The 18,499-nt window shown below is 38.6% G+C and overlaps 1 protein-coding gene across 3 annotated transcripts in view; it reads right to left on the reverse strand.

Moving 5' to 3' along the window:
* Nucleotides 1–18,499, reverse strand: part of LOC149942904 (latrophilin Cirl-like) — a 144,383-nt gene that overhangs the window by 88,469 nt on the left and 37,415 nt on the right. The window contains exon 2 of one of the 3 annotated variants that reach the window (XM_090178464.1): nucleotides 8,874–8,919. The exons of 1 other annotated variant lie outside the window; for it this stretch is intronic. The gene's annotated coding sequence lies outside the window, so the exon portion shown is untranslated. Of the gene's footprint in view, nucleotides 1–8,852; nucleotides 8,920–18,499 lie in introns of all 3 variants that reach the window. One more of the 3 variants, XM_090178465.1, reaches the window with a different exon arrangement.

An 18,499-nucleotide genomic window follows, 5' to 3' on the forward strand; every position in this document is an offset into this window, starting at 1 on the left:
CGATTTTTTTCCTAGAAGCAATGGAAAGAAAGCCGCTCCAGCCCAGACGGGGCGATCTATTCAGTGTTATATCGGCCCCCTCTTATGGCGGGGGTACCACGAGGGGCTTTTCTTAGGAGCTAGCCCCTCATTTTATAGATTATATAATTGATTGCGAAAAAAAAACTACTTAGAAAAAAAAAATAGTGGAGAGAGAGAGGATCTTTACAAGACTGAGGGGTTCAATTTTTTCTTAAAGTCAATCTACGAAGGGACCAACGTAACCGTTGACGGGTATGGAATTTACTACCGTCACTTCCGTTAGCTTAAGTTGACGGATAATTCCTATACTGAATGGCGACATTTGACATTAAAATTTTAGCGTATAGTTCGTCCGAATTCTTTTTCGTGATGAAGTCAGCGGGTTTTTTTTAATCTTGGCTGTTTCGTGTCTTATTCCCAGCGTGCGACTGTCAAGCTGTCGCCGAGTAATTTAATTCGCGGCTGCTTATTAAGGAATGCGTTTCTGGCTCCCTTTAAGTGTGTTGTGTGAATGTTTGATATCTGGGAGAACCGTTTCTATTTATAAAAGTTAACTATTTACCGTAGCGCCAATTTCGTTCGCAGCCGAGCCAAGGCCTTTAATATTGGATAGAAACTAGTGTGGCCGAAGGTGGCAGAAGGAACGGGAAAAAATCAATATCAAAGTTTCCCGAGAAGGCCCTGATACTAGACGAACAATTTTTAATTCCTCTCACGGTTTTGACTGCAGTTCTACCGGACGAATAAATTTATTTTTATTGAGTCAATATTGTGTCTATGACGCCAACGATAGATTCCGGGGGTACGTTATGGTGATGAGAATTTTAGCATAAATAAAGCGTATATAAGAACGAAAATTGGATCCTGCGGAATTCAAGAATGCAATTCTATTTGGAACAAATAATTATGATCAATACGATAAAAAGTTGAATTTCACATAATCAGAAGTAAATGAACCGAAGTTATCGAAATAGCGCTCAGAATCGGTGGGCGTTTTCCTTAAGAAAATGACAATAAAATCTAAACAAATAAAGTTAATTTCCGTCCTTGTCTTTTGACGCGATAAATTGCACTTAGGTATTGTGGGTATTTCTATGCCAAATGTTTTAATAAAATTTGATCAACCATTTTCGTAAGGCTACGATATGAAAATAGTAAAATTAACAGGTTTTTTGGGGCCAATCTATATTTAACCTTCTATCCGTGTATACTTAAATTACAAATAAAAAAAACAATTTTGCTTTTAGATTATAATAGCTTGAAAACGTATTAAAGTTTTTTATTTTGTCAGCTTTAAGTACTCCTGTAAGTAGTCTCATCCCCGAGCACCGGTGCGTGGCTGGTGGAAACACGCCTACAGGCGCCTGGCCTATTTTTGACCTACTTCGTTTCGCTCTCCGGGATATTAGGGTTAAAAAAATGGTTTTTCTTCCAGGGGGAGGGGGGAAAGTTTCCTTTTGGGGCCCCAAAATCTCTTTCATTGAAGGTGAGGAATTGCAAAAGGGCAAGAACAGACGAAACAAGGCGCTACCCCGGTAGCAACTTAATCACTGTCATTTCTAGCAGTGAAGAGGGGAGAAGCACGTGGACCAAAGGGGGGGGGGTCGAGGTGAGCCGAGCGAATTAATCGTCTAAAACAAAGAGAGGGGTCTCTCGCAGCCAATTAATTTCTCTTTTCAAACACAGATTTAATTGCACTTTGGGAAAACTTTGTAAAACTCTCGAAAGCAATTAGAAGGAGGAATAGTACAGATTACGCACTTTTCCTCCCCCCCAGCAGCTCTTTCTACCCCCTACAATCACGTCTTACCTTCCCCCCTAGATCCTCCACTATTTCCCAATCCACCCTTCTTTATCCAAACGACTCTTTGCAAATCCCTTAGTCACCCCCCTCCCCCCAAGCTTCAATCTCCAAAATAAACGAATTTTTCACAGCGTCTTTCAAATACGGAAGCTAAGAGGATTAAGGGTGATGCAGGCGGCGATGGCAAAGAAAATAAATTCGTAGGAGGAAAAAAATTCCGTAAGTTTAATAAAAAAATTGAAGAGAGGAAATATCAAATAGAAATGTACCTATACCCATTTTTGATGGGTTTAGTCAAGGGTTTTATAGATAAGCTTTAAATATAAGTGTTAAAATCGAGAGGTATTTAGTTTTTGGAAAAAATAAGAGATAATTTAAGATATTTTTAATCCGAGGGCTAAAACTAATTTAAAATATCTTGCCCTCATTTTTTCCCCGTAGGATCTATTTAATAGGCCTATTTTGTTAATGTTTTTTTCCGGATGGTTGGTATGACCGGCGCATCAGAGATTTTTATAAAGATGAGTTTTCTTTTTCACTTCGGGCAAACGTCCGAGGAAAAATGGGGATAGAGCGCGGACCAAATTAGCGAGAAAGGAAGCTAAGGCTAAATACGCAACGTTCTGGCTTGGCATTAGAGGCTATTTCCAAAGTATATTGGGTCGCGTGTTCATTTTAAGGCTGAGAAGCGGAGTTGCCGAAAAAGAAAGTAAGAAGAAAAACTTTGTAAAGATCCACCGAAAGTTTTTAGTGCGACGTCGTAATCTTGCTAATGCGGTCGCTACCGTGCAAAAAAATAAAGAGGCTGGCATACCAACGTATTTCTTTTTTTTTACTTCGCGAGGTATCCTCTATATAGCTTCTACTTTTTTGCGGGGAAAAAAACGCTCTCAAAGCTCCCGAATAAGCTAAAGATCCCTCTCGCGCTATAATAAAAAAGTTCCTCGCTCACCGAAAAAGAGTCCAGTTCGAACCCTAATCAATATAATGGTTATCCAAGACACCCAAACGATACATTGATATACTTTTTATATATTTCGTTTCTTTTTAATAATATTAATCTATACCTCTACGTGCGTGTAAAGTAAAGCTATGTTTTTATATAAAAGACTAAAAACTGGTCGAGTGTAAACTTATCTTGCCATTACAGTGTCTAAGGAGTTAGATATCTCCATTTATTGTCTGTTAGCCGAAGGAAACGCGTCGCTAGTTACTGCCAAGTTAAAATGGCGTACTTTACGGGTTTAATTTAACGCGTGCCCCTTTTACTAACTACAATCAATAAGCATTAGCGGAATGGGGTTCGTGTAACGCGAGCGGCCATCAGCCTGCCAGAGTGCGCTACGCTGTTTTGCTCGCTTAAAACGTAACAAATGATCGACTGTCTTGAGTTTATGGATATTTGCTTCATAGAGCCGCCTAAGATTTAACCGCTTCAAGCTGTCGCTCTAGTAAATTCCCTGTTAAATAATGCAATGACCAAATTAGTCAATTCGATTTTTTTTATATCGAAATATTTACATACATTTGAATTTTACGTTTTATTTGCTGTTACGATTTTGACATTGAATCATTTCGTAACGCCTTTACACGATTTCCGCGGAGTAAACTAATTATAAATTCACTTCATGTCCGAACAAAACCTTTATAATATTGTATATTTATATATCTAAATGTCGAGCGCGTACTGTTCGAAGAAAATACTATAAATTAATTAAAAGGCGTTAATCTACGCGTATATAAGCGGAAGGCGGAGTTCACAGCGCGATTAGTAACGGAGAAAAAGTTTTGGAAATAGCCGCGATGGTGACGGAACAAATACTACATAAAAAGAAACGCATTTAAGATTCGCCTCTTATTTAGCCTCTCTCATCACTATTAAGAGTGTACATTACGACACCCAGGACCTCCTCACCGCCTCCTTACAACGCGCCTTGGCGCCTCGAATTCGCGGCGCAATTAGATCTTAAAAGTCCTTCTACTCTAAAAACAGGGATACCACGGTCGGAGCGGGTGGCGGATAAATTATATGGCAACGGGTCTCTCCCTTCCCTCGTTTGATGACCCGGGAGGAGACAAAGTGGTGTTCGGCTGCTGGCTGCGAGGGGGTTGGGAGGAACGTCTTGTACATTTTGAAGAATGAAGTAGGTCTCCGACTTTTCTGTCTGTGTTGGACTTTATAACATTTTACCGCTTCGTATTACGAGCGTACTCTTTCTTCCAATTCCCAGTTTAGGATCGAATAGTCGGTACCCGATCGCCGCCCTACGTCTCTAGTGTCGACTAGGGTTGAAAGCATGGGTGCCCCCGTTGATCTCTCCGTTGGCAAAAGGAGAGGTGTACGGAATTCTCTACTTCTCTTTTCACTCTCTCTGGCCTTGTCAAGGATTTGAAAGAATTTCCTTTTCTATATAAAAAGGGAGAGGGCCAACTTGGAGGGTTTTAATGTTGATTTCGAGTTATCACCCCATCCGACGGCCCCCTTTAGAATTTCGGAAGCTATTCATTTCACTCAACCCACGAAACTAATGATTTTTTCTCTCTCAAGTCCTGCCCCTCGCGTCGCTCGTTGCTTCAAATTATCTTCCTTTCTCTGTTGTGCTTTTGGCTGCTTAAGGGTTTATAGAATAAATTGTGTTAAGGTTCGCGCTTGAGAGCGCCTCTAAATTAATAGTAAGAAGGGAGCTTGATTAAGAAGGATAAGGGTTTTTAAGGCAGTTTTTTCTGTTAATTTGCTACGTTACTGGTATAATTGTGGGGGAAAGATAATGCACTCATTTGGGTATTTATAGGGCTGTGATATTAGGGAAGTTAAGCGGCCTCCGTTATTAACGGGGAACGTTTAGGCTTTATTACTGCTTTTTTATAAGTTTCGTCAAGCTATCTAGCTAGATTAGCAAAGCAAATAATCTTTGGGCATAGTTATCTGATTCAGTGAATTTACGTTAAATAGCTTCTTCGCTATAAACACATTCTCCCTCAAAAAATAATTTGCAAAACTTATCTCCTTTGGATTATCACGATCAATTTGCCAGATATAATTACTATTTTCTGGAAAAATTAATATAAAACAGTTTTCCGCTTTATTATCATAACTAAATAATTTTAGCTTCGTAAAAACGCTTTATCACCTTAGTTAGGAACATGGTTGGCTGAAAAAAATAGTTGATTTAATCCTGATTTAAATCAAATCGATTTAAATCAGGATTAAATCAACTATTTTTTTTAACAAAATCATTGATTTAAATAATAATAATAATAATAATAATAATAATCAGCTAGGCTAATACCCAAGGCACCACCCTAGGCCTAAGTCATCAAGCGACTTTTGAAGCCTTTTAATTCAGGTGGCCGGGTTACACTGCGTAGGAGGGTGGTGGCAAGCCCTGCATGCCACGTGATCGAGCCAACAGCTCCCTACACTAACTATTACCGGAATAAAAAATTAAAATACAAAAATCTGAGCAAACTAACATTAATTATTAATTAATTTAATTCAAGATTAGCTAACTGATAAAAGTAAAATATCCGTTAACTATACAGGAAAAGAGCCATTAATTGTATCAAAATAAAAAAATCCGGTTTAAATAAAAAAAATCGATTAATTTGATTTCCATTAAACAAATCCCAACCTTGGTTAGGAAATATTCGAGAGTAGAGGTCGGCGGAACAAATAAATTAACCGCAAAAATTTCAATTAATCATTAAAACTAGTATTATTTGTTTTATACGAATAAATTATACGATTTAACATGTAAAATTAATAATTTTTTCGAATTATTCTGAATAATTCTCAGTTATGGATAAATATAAACAATCGTATAATTTCTTATTCAAACGCCGACCTCTATTCGAGAGAAACATCAAAAAATAAATATATTTACGGAGGTTTTATCTTGTTTCTAAGAATTTGTTCTCGAAATCGGAAGGAAAAGGATAGAATCACATTCTTTTCTTCCGACGAGAAGAAAAAGTTTCGAGCGGAGAGAAAAATAAAAGTATAATAAAAGCTGGCTGGCTGGGATTAGCGCTGGCGTATTTTTCTGGCGGAAATGGGAGCGCTAGAAAAGATTCGCGGGCGGAAGAAACACCAAAAATGGAGAGAAGTTTCGCTCCGCCAACCAATAATGACCGACACCTTACACTCGCCGATGCTGCAGCACCGAGAGAGAGAAAACGAATTATTTTAGAAAAAAATCCCGAAAATCCAATAGCAACCTTTTACCAAATATACAGTGTAAGGAAGCCGAAAAAAAGTAGCTTCGTGATAAAAGAAAGGGGAGAAAAGTGGAAGTTTTTGGCTCGAGATCTTACGCTAGCCATTGTAAGTCTCTAAGAAAACTATTGCCTCTTCTGAAAAAAGGATTGGTAATAGACCCATTGGATCAAGTATTGCCAGTCTTATAACGATATAAAATTCCTCGCGCCTTTTTTAACGATTTTTTTTCGATATGATGCGAAACTGTTTATTGCTTAAAATTTGAAATTCGTTACGGTAACGGAAGACCTTGTCAGGTTATATTTAAACCTGTCTCTACAAATGGCGAGATTTAAAAAAAATAATCGTTACTTAGAAAATATCCGAATGTGTCTGCCACACGATTAACTAATTTAGGATGTTCTAACCCTGAGAAATTTTCTACTATTTTCCAAGTTGGTGTAATAAGCTATTATTTACGTCATTTACATGACAAATTTTATAAATCGAGCGACTAAAAATCCTTTATTTTTTAAATTTGTAAAGAATTCGGTAACATTTTCACGAGGGGGTAGCCACTTAAGAAATATGGTGTTCAAATAGCGAGTAATCCAAATAATTATTTCCGGAAATCTAGAAATCCACAAGAAATATCGGAAATATTAGAGAAATATCGGAAATATTTGAGAAATATCGGAAATCTGGTATTCAATTTTTTTCCAAGTGGCTACCCCCTCGCTTGTTTCTCGGGGTGGTTGGTGCTTTGTTGTCAGAAAGAAAAATTGAAATTTACCAAGATTCATTTTAGAGATCTAGGAATTTAACCCTACCAGCGTTCTTATCCAATTTATAATTCTTAATTCTGAAAATCGTTTTTTCCCGTGCCCGGGGCTTTTCTATATTTAGACCACGTAGTCCACTGCCTATTTTAACATTGGTGGGATGCGCTAGATTGCGCGGAAGAGGCAGGGTTCTACGCTATCTTTCAATTTTTCGAAAGAATTTCGCTAACAAAATAAAACCGGCTCTTTTTGTTAGCTAACTTATTATTATTCGTAAACAGAAAACGCGCTTAATCAACGATAAGAAATCTGCATTTATTCTAAGATAGATGAAAAGTCGAGATAAGAGTTAAAATTTGTTAAAATAATAAGTTCGGTTGGTGCGAAAAGGGGATAGGCCGGTCTAGGTGTGTTCGTACCATCGTCAAGTCTGACACTAAAGTAAACGAATCGGAATAAGTTCATTTATTACCGCTAACACTGATCTTCGGCTTAAATTTGCTTACGTGAAAGAGAAAGTTAAGGATGAGTCAAACCGCGTAATCTTTAAAAATTCTCCCCGCAGTCACGAAACCGGCCCGGTCTTTTCAAACTCTCCGATTGGAATATATTTTTTATTCATTTATATAAGAAAGTGGATACTTAGGGGTCCTGATGGAGGGAACTTGTTTTCTTATATACCCAGAGATTGAGCGCGGTTATAAAAACTAGGTTCATCCCGCTCTCTATCTCTCGGGTTTTATATTTTCGAACTTGCCAGAGAGAGTCGGAAGCTTTAAAAACCGCTTTTTCGGTTTCATCGCCCGCTGGATCAAAATGATTTATGGAGGCGGCCCGAATTACAGAAATGGAAAAATTTTCCTTCGTCGTCTATCAAACCCCCTTCCAAAGACGTTTTTTTCTCTATCGTCCACTCTCTCTTTCTCTAAAATGTAAAGCTGACATTCGAACTGAGTGTATAGGGGCTCTATAATATTCTCCACTCTTTTTAATAAGTCAGTAATTTATTCTTAAATGAGACTACCCTTTACCACCGCTATACTATATTTTATAATCGTAGATGGACGGCTACTCAATGGCGGTCTACAAAATGTATTTGTAAAGCGCGCTTCCGCGTACTGTCAATCAGAAACACTTATAGAAAACGATTGTTGCTTTCTGACAAACGTAAAATACCTCGTACTTAAACTATTATTGGTTTGCGAGCGTCCCTTATACGGAATGTTTTCGAAATATTTTACAAAATAAACACCACAGCGTAGTAATTACCATCCCAAAACTATTCTCGAAATCTCACGAAACACTAAATAAATGACCTTATGTAACTATAAACATGGTAAACGATGAGAGAGATAATCAACTATTAACGTTGTTTACAACAAAACGAAGCTGTATGAAATGGAACAAATGTCGTTTAAATTCGCAATTCAATTTTAATTACGTTCTCGAAAATCTCGACTGTATGATGCAAACAAGATCCTGAATCACTCTGAAATTAATTTCCAGCCGCCCATTTTCAACCTAAATGACGCTGTTTATGCTAACTACAAAATATTTTGACCCTTCGGGAAGACGAGTATCTAGGGTGTTGGGTGGAGTTCGTCGTTCGGTAGTGGTACTAAAGTTTAAGCTCTTTTCGGTTGGGTAATGTCTTTGGTGGCCTCGAGACGGGGGCATATGTGGCTCGCCAAAGATGATGATGCTATTACAACAACTAGCAATTAAAGTTGCATTAGAGTCCGAAACTAGTTTCGCCCCCTTCTCAAGCCCCCCCCCCCTCCCTACAACGTGTTATAGAGATTATAGAGTAGTAGCTTTAGGGTATGGCCGCCATTTTGAGGCCAGTTTTTTATCTGTAGGAAAATGCATGGGTGACGTCGACATACGTCACGCCGATATTACTCTATAGGCGTTCTCTTTTTGATATCGTGTTTTCCAAAAGGTAATCTCGAACATGTACAATTTATTACCGTACATGACCTTTTACGTAGCGAAGCCTCGCACGAAGGTCAAACTAAATGTCGTTAAAATAAAACGTTAAACTCACCGGTTCTCGAAATGACGCAACCACTATTATATGATGTATTCCGATCCAATATCATTTGATTTCTTTTCTGCAATAAAGAAAATAATGATTTTATTAATAATTAGGGCCAAATATATTGATAAATGAAACGGACGTTTAAAAAAAGTGAAGTAAAATTGTCTTCCCCCGTTCAATTGATTTTCGGCGGTTAAGAACATAGTTGTCAATAGTTGGCATTTTAAATTGTACTTTTTTCATTATTTAGGTGTAAAGTATGGTATTCATTGACAAATATAAAGCGGACCGGAATATTACCCTAATGTTTCGAAGGTACTTCGCACGAAGACTCGCCGTATTGTTTTTAATTAACAAGGGGGTAGCCGGCCCAATTAGTCAGGCGGCGACTAATAAGTGGGCGAGAAAGGGCCTGCCCCTAATTAATAAGAGAACTAAGAAAAGCTCCTTTTTAGGCATGGCGTCGCTAACGATATGCGCCCACCACGTACCCTCAATTCCTTATATATATATATATATAATACAACGCGCCATCGATCGAAATGGACTATAGGTTTATATAGTATAGCAAGCGTGCTCTGGTCTTCCTAACTTCACTTTTCAGAAAAGTAAGAAAAAGAAATATCGATTTCAGTTTTTCTTTCGATACTTTTTTTTGGTTCGTGTACGGAGGGGGGGGGGGTTTGGGGGGTTCCGAATGAACACCTGATGGATGGACTGCTAGTGGCCATATGCAGTAACGCTTATACATACTTTTATATTATTGGATTTCTACATGCGCATCTCGATTCCCTTTTAATCATATTTTAACGTACCCTCGATACTAAAGATTATTTGATTTACCGGCTATCAAGACAGAATAACTCCGAATAATAAATAGTTTGTTTACTTCAGAGAAAGCGGAGAGATGGAAAATCAAGTATATCTGAACTATTACTTATAGGACATGAAATGAATGAATCAAAGTTTATTTTATCACAAAAATATATCTTGAGGCTCCTAAACCTTTTGGGTATAATTTAAGAATAAATTATATAATTATTATAATTAATAAGAAATTTAGGGCGTAAATTTCCCAAAATAGTAATAATGACGATAATAGCGCGGCGTTATAGAGATGGACCATTATTTTACGCGAATATGTGAATCAAAATCGAGAAATGGGGTATGTTAACTCCGTAATAAATAAGAGGTTTATCCCATTTTATCACTGTCGTGCGCGGTAACTCTTACTTTCTCCTAATACTGGGGCTTACGTGCTTGTAGGGATTTAACTGTAGGAAAGGCGGTTATATACGACTATCACCTCGCCTTCGATAGAATGGAGAATTAATCCCGATAGACACCTTGAAAAATCCGCGAGCACATCCCCGTTCATTTCAAAGTCAACACATGCGCTTGAGCCACACCTTTTCCATTCCCCAGAGTTGGAATTTTGACGAAGAAGGGCCGCCTTTCCAACCAACCCAGTTTCGAGCGGTTCCTCTACAGCGGGCCGAGGCTTAAGAATATCCCATTTTAGGTATAAATCTGGTAGTTTCTTTTCCCCCTAATAATTTTGCAAGTACGGAACTCGGCTGCTTGGCCGAATTTATTAGAAGTAGATTTTTACTCTCTTCCTTCCTCCCCGAGACGAACGGCCATTTGCGATAAATCGTGGACGTCTTTGGAATTTTAGTTGGCCCTACTCTTTCCTCTCTCAGTCACTCTTTCCTAATAGTACTTTTCCTTTTTTTTATCCCTTTTAGTCCATTTACATAAAGGCTTTTCCGCTGTTAAGCCTGGAATTACGTATGCTCGATGAAATATTCGACGATGGTGACGCGTAAAGTCGAATATCTATTGAAGGGAAATTGCTCGAGATTCCGTAGCAGACAATTTTTCCCAGTCTCTTCTAAAGAAACGGGTTACCATTGGAACGTCGCCCTAAATAGTGAGCGATAGCCACCGAAATAGGCCTAATAATAAGCCAGAAAAGAAGACTGAAAAAAGGAGAAAAATCGAGCTCTTTTTCGGAGAAATATTACATTGAAAAGGTTTATCCCGATATCGCCTTAAATTACGCGGAAGATCTACCGCCAGGATATTTTTACTGATAAGTCACTCTTACAAAGCTATCTTTTTTGAAGGAGTTCTTTTGATCGCTAAAGTTGTTCCTAAAGTAGACCAATTAATAAGTTGGGAATACTACTTGGTCAACGCTTTTACAATAAGTTAAGTTAGCAATGGGAAAAACATTATCAGTAGAATTTAGTGAGTTTAGTGACTAAAAATTAAAAAAAAAAGTGGCTGTAAATCTGCCAAAAACCAAAATAGTAACTATATAACCATAGGAAGTTATATCACTTGCGCTAATTCCACTTCTACAAAGTTTTTATCACTAATAGCATTTTTCTACCGCTTATTTGCTAATAGTTGATTTTATAAAATAAAAAGTGGTCTTGCCCAACTGGTTAAAATGTTGCTCTTACACGAGCGATTTGCACGCGCGCTAAAAAAACTATATTCCTAGCGACTGTAGCGCGTGCTAGTAGGCTTGTGAAAGTAAGAGACTGACGTAAGAGCAACATTTAAATAAGAAGGCCAAGTTAGTTTATAAAAAGAACTATTAAATTTAATTTTGTTTAATTATTTATAAAAAAAGGGTTGTAAGACAGTCTTCTAACGTTCAATGCTAAGGAAACCGAAAAAAAAGTGATATATAGTAACTAATTTTGGGAAAAGTTACTTATAGTGACAAATTTTTATAAAAGTGATTTTAAGTGAGAAAAGTGACTCAGTATCAGGCCTGATTGTTTTAAAAAGCACTAGCCCAATAAGGCAGATTTTATGAATATCTAATACGACCCCTGGAATATTGGTTTTCCAGTTCAAGCGCCTTTAGAATTTCGCAGGATCCATTGTTTTCGTTTCCTTTCAATCGAAAGAATAACAAGAATTGCCCCGGAGACTGACAAGGCGGGGAATGCTGGTGAATCTTTCTAGATGATATTTTAATATTTTAGCAAATTAGGGGTCCCATCGAAAGAGTTTACTTATTCAGAATACAATTATCTCGATGCTACACCGAGCGGCCAGTCATAGTCGGAAAATGTCTATATCGCCTTGTAAAAGTTTCGAAAGGAAATTTCGAGAGAGAACCAGAGTGGCGCGTTAAGCAAGCCTCATTAATTGGACTAATGAGACGAACCCCGGGTTTGTTCCTCCCCCGTCTCGCCCCCCCTATTATTCCACGAACATCTCTAAAATTCCGTTTACGGGGCAGTTTGTCCGAAGAGCGCTTTTCAAAAGACTTCTCCGCCCGTATAGAGGGTGTTCAAGATACAATAACAATGAAAGCGAAAGTGATTCGCCCATTGTTATTACTACAGTCCGGCAGCGCGGATGCCCGGGGGGGGGGGATATTTTGCTCAGGTAGATAGGGCTGTATAATGAATTTTAATAGGGCCTCCGCCGAGTGGCCAAACCGTTTCCTTCCCCCTCCCCTTTTCATCGCGAAATGAGGCGGCTATTGAAAATTGCCTCTTACGAGTTGCTCCATCCAGTCCGCTTCGATAACTTTCATTAAAGGCCGCTTCTAGCGCTCTTTACAATTTCGGGGAAGTGAGCCCCCCCCCCCGCGTTACTCTTCCTTTATTTGACGAAAATTAGACCTTTAATTAAAAGTTTACCGGCTTTCCCGCCCGTAATTCGATAAACTATAGTTTGGATTTTACGTTGTTTAGCTCAGTATATCCAATTTCCCCTTAAATTGCTAATTATAATAGTTAAATTCCTATAAGGGTGACTTACGATAATGGTATTATCGTCTGTCCGTTCGACGCGGTACGATTAATAAATTCCCGCCGATATAAGTAGAGTTTAATGAAATGTTCCGTTAACGCGAAAACGCGTTTTTAACGGGTCTACTTGGCCATTCTCTACGTTTCCAGCCATCGCGACTATAGGCGGCGATACTTCCGGTCATTACCTCCCCCCTCGTGTGACGCGCCCGAGGCGGTCGCTTCCGCCCAGCCTCCAGGTACGCTTAATCGACGTCACGATTTCGTATTACGACACCTATTGTTTCCGTATATAATGCTTCGGCGACATAACGCTAAAAACTTGTTGCTACTGGGTTTATTTTTGGAGGGTTAGCGTTTTTTTCCCCATAGTTTTTGTTGTTGAAATACGCTTAACACGCCCTTAGTCATAGCGAACGTGGGTGGTTGGGAGATAAATATACGTAAATAGTGGGAAAAAATCCATGGTCACGAATCTGGCGACAAGGCATTGAAAATGAGGCCCGCGAACACGTGTTTGGGCCTCCGTTGAAAGATTGATCCGTACGCGAGCGTGATCTACGCGCGGCTCTTCAACGAGAGCGGAATGAAGAGGGCACCCGTCGTATACCGAGATTCTTGATCTTTTTAGGCGTTGTCTAGACTTCGGCAGACAGACACTCGAAAAGCATTTAGAGAAACGATATCGGAGGCTCTCTTCAAATCTCTAACTCGGCTCCGTTATTCGGGCTAATGCGCCGGCGACATCGAGCGGCCTTTTAAAAGAGGAGATATCGGATCTTAACGCGGGGATAAGCGACTCCGACGATAGGCGCTTTTAAAGACTTCACGAGTAATTAGGCTACTGCGGATTTTTCCCGTCCGCCGAACTCGCGCGGACTCGATGAAATCTTTCCCTCTTTTAATCGAAGGCCCTTTCTAAATTAGTCAAGTTAGCGGGTCCTTCGCTTCATTAGTCTGTAGGGGATTTTATCGTCGTCTATAGAGTAAAGGAGATACGAAATTAAACCCTCTTTAAAATTTTAAGTAATTGACGCCATACTTTAAATTTAGTACCCTATTAAATTAATATTGAAATTGCCATCAGACGTGCCCCATCGTTTTAAAACGAGCCTTTTAGACACGAAAAACAACGCGACTAAGGCTTTGATGGAAGCTGTTGATGAAAATAGGCCTAGCTTTAATGGGACGCTTTTAGAAACTTTTAAAAATCGGGGAGGATCTCACCTTACGCGCGAAGGTTCGCGGGTCGGGAACGAGATGGCGACGCTATACACCCTCGTATATAAATGAGCGGGGCTGGCGCGATAATGAGTCGCTTTGCCGGAAGACGGCGCGCGAAACGGCGTTTTAAGGTCTAAAACGTCCCCGAGTCAGTCTTTTCCTATTTAGATATTTAAAGTGACGAGCGGGAATGAGGTAGTAAAAGCTAAAGGACTCTCTCTCTCAGGCGCGCAATCTTCCGAGACGCTGAAAAATGGCTCTCGGAAGGAGCGGAGTCTATGGCCAAATAGTCCTTAACGAGATGCCATTTTCCGAAGGCATTTATTAAAGAGAGCCGCGGGCTACAAGGACGGGCCCCTACCCAGGATTGACGTCGAGTTGATTACTCGCACCCAAGGGGCTCATTAGGGAACGCCGTCATTTCACTAGAGTGTCCGGATAAATTCGAATTCTGGCTTGGCAAAATCGCAAAAAGCGACAAGTCTACTCGCGAGGACCCGCTGGTCTCCCTCGCCCAATGAAGATCATGTGGCGTCCAGCTGCGCCCAGTGTCCCCGTTCTCTGGGCGAGGGAGCTCAACCGGACCAGGGGCACCCATTTCTTTCACGTAATGGATTCGCGACTGAATTGATTGCTAAGTTATAAGTACGGAGGGGGTCGAGTCTACGGAGCTAAGTCGGGATAAACGTCCCGGGTTAACTTTGGGAAACTTATTTTTTCGAGTGGTTGAACACACCCGACGCGAGCATCCCACTCAAGAATTCAAGATTATTTTATTATGGACCATTTTGTTTATTTCTGGGAAAGGCATAAGCCCCCCAAGGGTTGCTGTCGCGTAAACACGGACTATTTGGGTTTGGCAGCTAAATATCATATTTAATGGAATTAAGATGTTCTTTTTGGGTGTAGTAAAATACGTCAGTTTGTGTTTCGTTCGAAAGATTAGGCTCCGCGTAATAAAAATCGCGGAAAGTAAACTTGCATTTTTAATTAATTTTGAAGAAATTAGGTATATCCTACACGTTAGAGAGGTTAAGTTAGCACTATATATCGCAGGGTTGTCACAGTTTTTTTCACCATGAAATTCCATGACATTTCCCTGATTTTTAGACTAATTTTTAAAATCGACTTTTCCGTGATTTCTATATCCATATTCAAATTTCCTGACTTTTACAGGTACACTGTTTGAAAAGTCTTCGACAGTTAAAATATTTGCCCTCTTTTTAATTCTGCTAGAAAACTATAATAGATAGCTCGATGAAACCAATTGCAACTTTTATTTATTTTCCAATACCTTTCGTTATTTATCGGTTTCGTCCGCCACAAATTAATAGTTTGGCGGGAACCATCAAAACTCATTTTTGACAACTTTTTAAATATTGGTTCTACGGCACTGTTTCGCGCGTTTTTGAATTCACAATGGTCGGTTCATATTTAGAAAGTGGAAAAATTATCCCTCTACAACCAATGGTTGAGAAGTTATCGCGTTTCCAAACTTTCGTCGAAACAAGGAAACACCTAAAATGCATCAAGCGATTATAAATAACGCAACTTCGACGACAATTTGGAAACGCGATAACTTCTCAACCGTTGTTGGTAGAGGGATAATTTTTCCACTTTCTTAATATGAACCGACCATTGTGAATTCAAAAACGTGTGAGTCAGTGCCGTAGAACCAATATTTAAACAGTTGTCAAAAATGAGTTTCGACGGTTCCCGCCAAACTATTAATTTTTGGCGGACGAAACCGATAAATAACGAAAGATATTGGAAAATAAATAAAAGTTGCAATTGGTTTCATCGAGCTATCTATTATAGTTTTCTAGCAGAATTAAAAAGAGGGCAAAAATTTCAGCTGTCGAAGACTTTTCAAACAGAGTGTACCGTGGCAACCCTGTAACGTGTACTACTGTAGGCTGCACTTTCTAGTATTTGGTAATTTATTTGCTACAGGAGGCTCTAGGTCAACAAATGAAAACTTAAAATGAAGTAGTTTACAGGTAGAATCATAGATGGCAATAGGGCATCGTGCTGAACACAGGCGTTCGTAGAAATCTGTTATAATTCGCCACCTGCCGGATGCGAATTAAGTAAGTTGCCCGTCTAATATTGGCGTTGTGCCAGCCAGTTTGGAACGTACAGAATGTCGAAACTAAACCAATACAGCTAACGTATGAAAGTTTGATCGTTTTATTTCAGTTTTAAAACAGTTTTTTCTAGTTAACGCCAAATTAGGCCAAGTTTGTGTGTACGTGGAAGGGGTCAAAGTGTATAATAATGCACAGGCATTACACTGTAAAAGGGGAGGGGAGCGCTTTTATTTGGTCGAATTTTATATTGTACGTTTACGTGCTGGGGGGGGGGAATCCTCTTGTGTGTTAGTAATTAAGCAGTGCCTGCTAGAATGGGCTTCTGGCACGCTATAGTCTAAGTAATTTACATATCTAAGGCTGTAAAGACAGTTGTATCGAAATTTTGCATATAGTGTTCAAGTACCCGTAGAGGTAAATTAATAGAGCGATAAAGCGGACAAAATAGAAAACCGTATCTCGAGCTTAAAGAGTAACGGCACGTGTTAGGCTTAGTAAATGCATTGTATTTCGTGAAGAGCGGCGGAGGTTTTCTATGCCCAGGTTGACCACATAATATTTTAAAATCCTTTTAAGGAACTAATAGGAAGTTTATCAGTGAAATTCATTATACAATAAGAGAAAACCGTTGTCAAAACTGTTTAAAGGGGGTATAACCTTAAAAATAAAGTTGATAACCGAAAAAATATATTAATTAAAAGTAAGAACCATCTTTATTATTACATTGATTAAAAATATCACTTTTTCGAAAAAAAAGAAAATATCTAAGGGTTAAATATTAACTCTTAATTTCAGACTTGAGTTAAAATATAGGGTAAAGGAAAGACGTTAAATTATAGTAAAAAATTGTCTTTTACTGTACCGCATGGTTAAGATATTAAACGTTTTATTGGAGAAGTCGAACACACTAGGCGTCTACTTTACGCGTAAGCCTATTTACTTTATCTCTCCAATATAACAAAAACAACTATATTTAAATTTATTAGTTGTGCAAATCGTTTACTAATGGCTCAAAAGTTTTAATTATACATTCGTTGATCGAAATTTTCCCAGGAATAAGAAATTTGATGTTTATGAATCAGCCCTCTAAGGCAATATTGGAAGGGGGGAGAGAAACTTCTTCTAAGAAGGGCGTTAGGAAACGTGGTTCTTTTCACTTCAAGGTTGAGTAGACGACGGGGATGTCCGAGAAATGAGGGAAAGAAACCGAGTAGGAGGACGAGGAGGAGACGAGAGACAGAAAGAAGAGAAAAGTGACACGTTGTGTGACACATTCATCGCCGGCTTTCACTCTCAATGTCGCGGGCCTATTCGTGGAACTGCCGGCCGCTTTTGAAAAACAACGTTTTATACAAATAAATAATAAATATACGGGAAGTCCCGGCTTATACGCATTCATCGTCCATAAATAAAAAAATAACGTTCGGTTTTTTTCCCTTGGAGTGTGCAATATACGGAGAGGCAAGCCTCCTTGGATGGACGAATCCAGTTTTGACAGTTGACGTCCATTTTAATGTTCAGACCCCGGATAGAGTCGATGGGAAAAAACTGCGCTCGATATATATAGTAACATGGCGGGGGGGGGGCGCAATGTTTAAAAAAATTACTTCCCAAAATATATTAGAAAGTTTCATGTTCAGATTTTTCCTTTTAGTGCTCTCTGAGCGTTCCCTGATCGATCTCGTAATACATCTCGATTAGAAATGGTCCGACAACGTTCGGAGAGCGTAAAAGGAATTCGACGTTATGTTTAATGCAATTTTCAAATAGGTTTCCATTTACTTACGTGTAAAGTAACTTAATAATTATTAGAATTCAGTTAATTTAATTTTAAAATTATTGAACTCTTTTTTTTTACTGATAAATAACAAATTATTAGGAAATTTTATTTACAACTTAAGATATCTAAATAAATAATCAGCTAAGCTAATACCACCTTAGGCCCAAGTCATCAAGCTACTTTTAAAGCCATTAATTCAGGCGGCCGGGTTACAATGCAAGTCTTTCATGCCACGTGAGCCAACAGTTCCCTACACTTACTATTACCGTTAACCTCAACAACTTTTTATGAAAGGGGAAACCGAAGAGCTCGGCGAAAAACCCCTTAAACCAGTGAGGAGAGAACTTTCAAACTCAACGCGGATGAGTATTTCAGAGTTTTCACCGAGTGCCTAATTTAATGTAAAAAATGAAGAAACCTTGGTAACCGAATTTAATTTTAAAAATTAAGAAACCTTTATTGCTTAATTTAACTTTAGAAATTAGTAAATTACGGAACCAAGACCATAATTATTAAATTTCCTTTAACTAATTTCCAAATAAATTTTATAAATTTTGTTTAAAAAATATTAGTTTGATTAATTTAATTTTAATAATACGTTTAGGGTTCAACCATTTATAAGTTACTCTGACTTAGATAGTGTATAAATTTGGCATTACTCTAAATTTCTCAACCGAAAGGCTTTAGGAATTTGAAATTTTACCCCCTACCTCCCCTCCACTTTTTGACAAGCTGAAGTCCGGTCTTGATGCCATACTTATTCTTTCGTATTCAAAT

The sequence above is a fragment of the Leiobunum rupestre genome, chromosome 6, assembly GCF_980474605.1.
Source record: "Leiobunum rupestre chromosome 6, qqLeiRupe1.1.hap1, whole genome shotgun sequence".
NCBI lineage: Eukaryota > Metazoa > Arthropoda > Arachnida > Opiliones > Sclerosomatidae > Leiobunum > Leiobunum rupestre.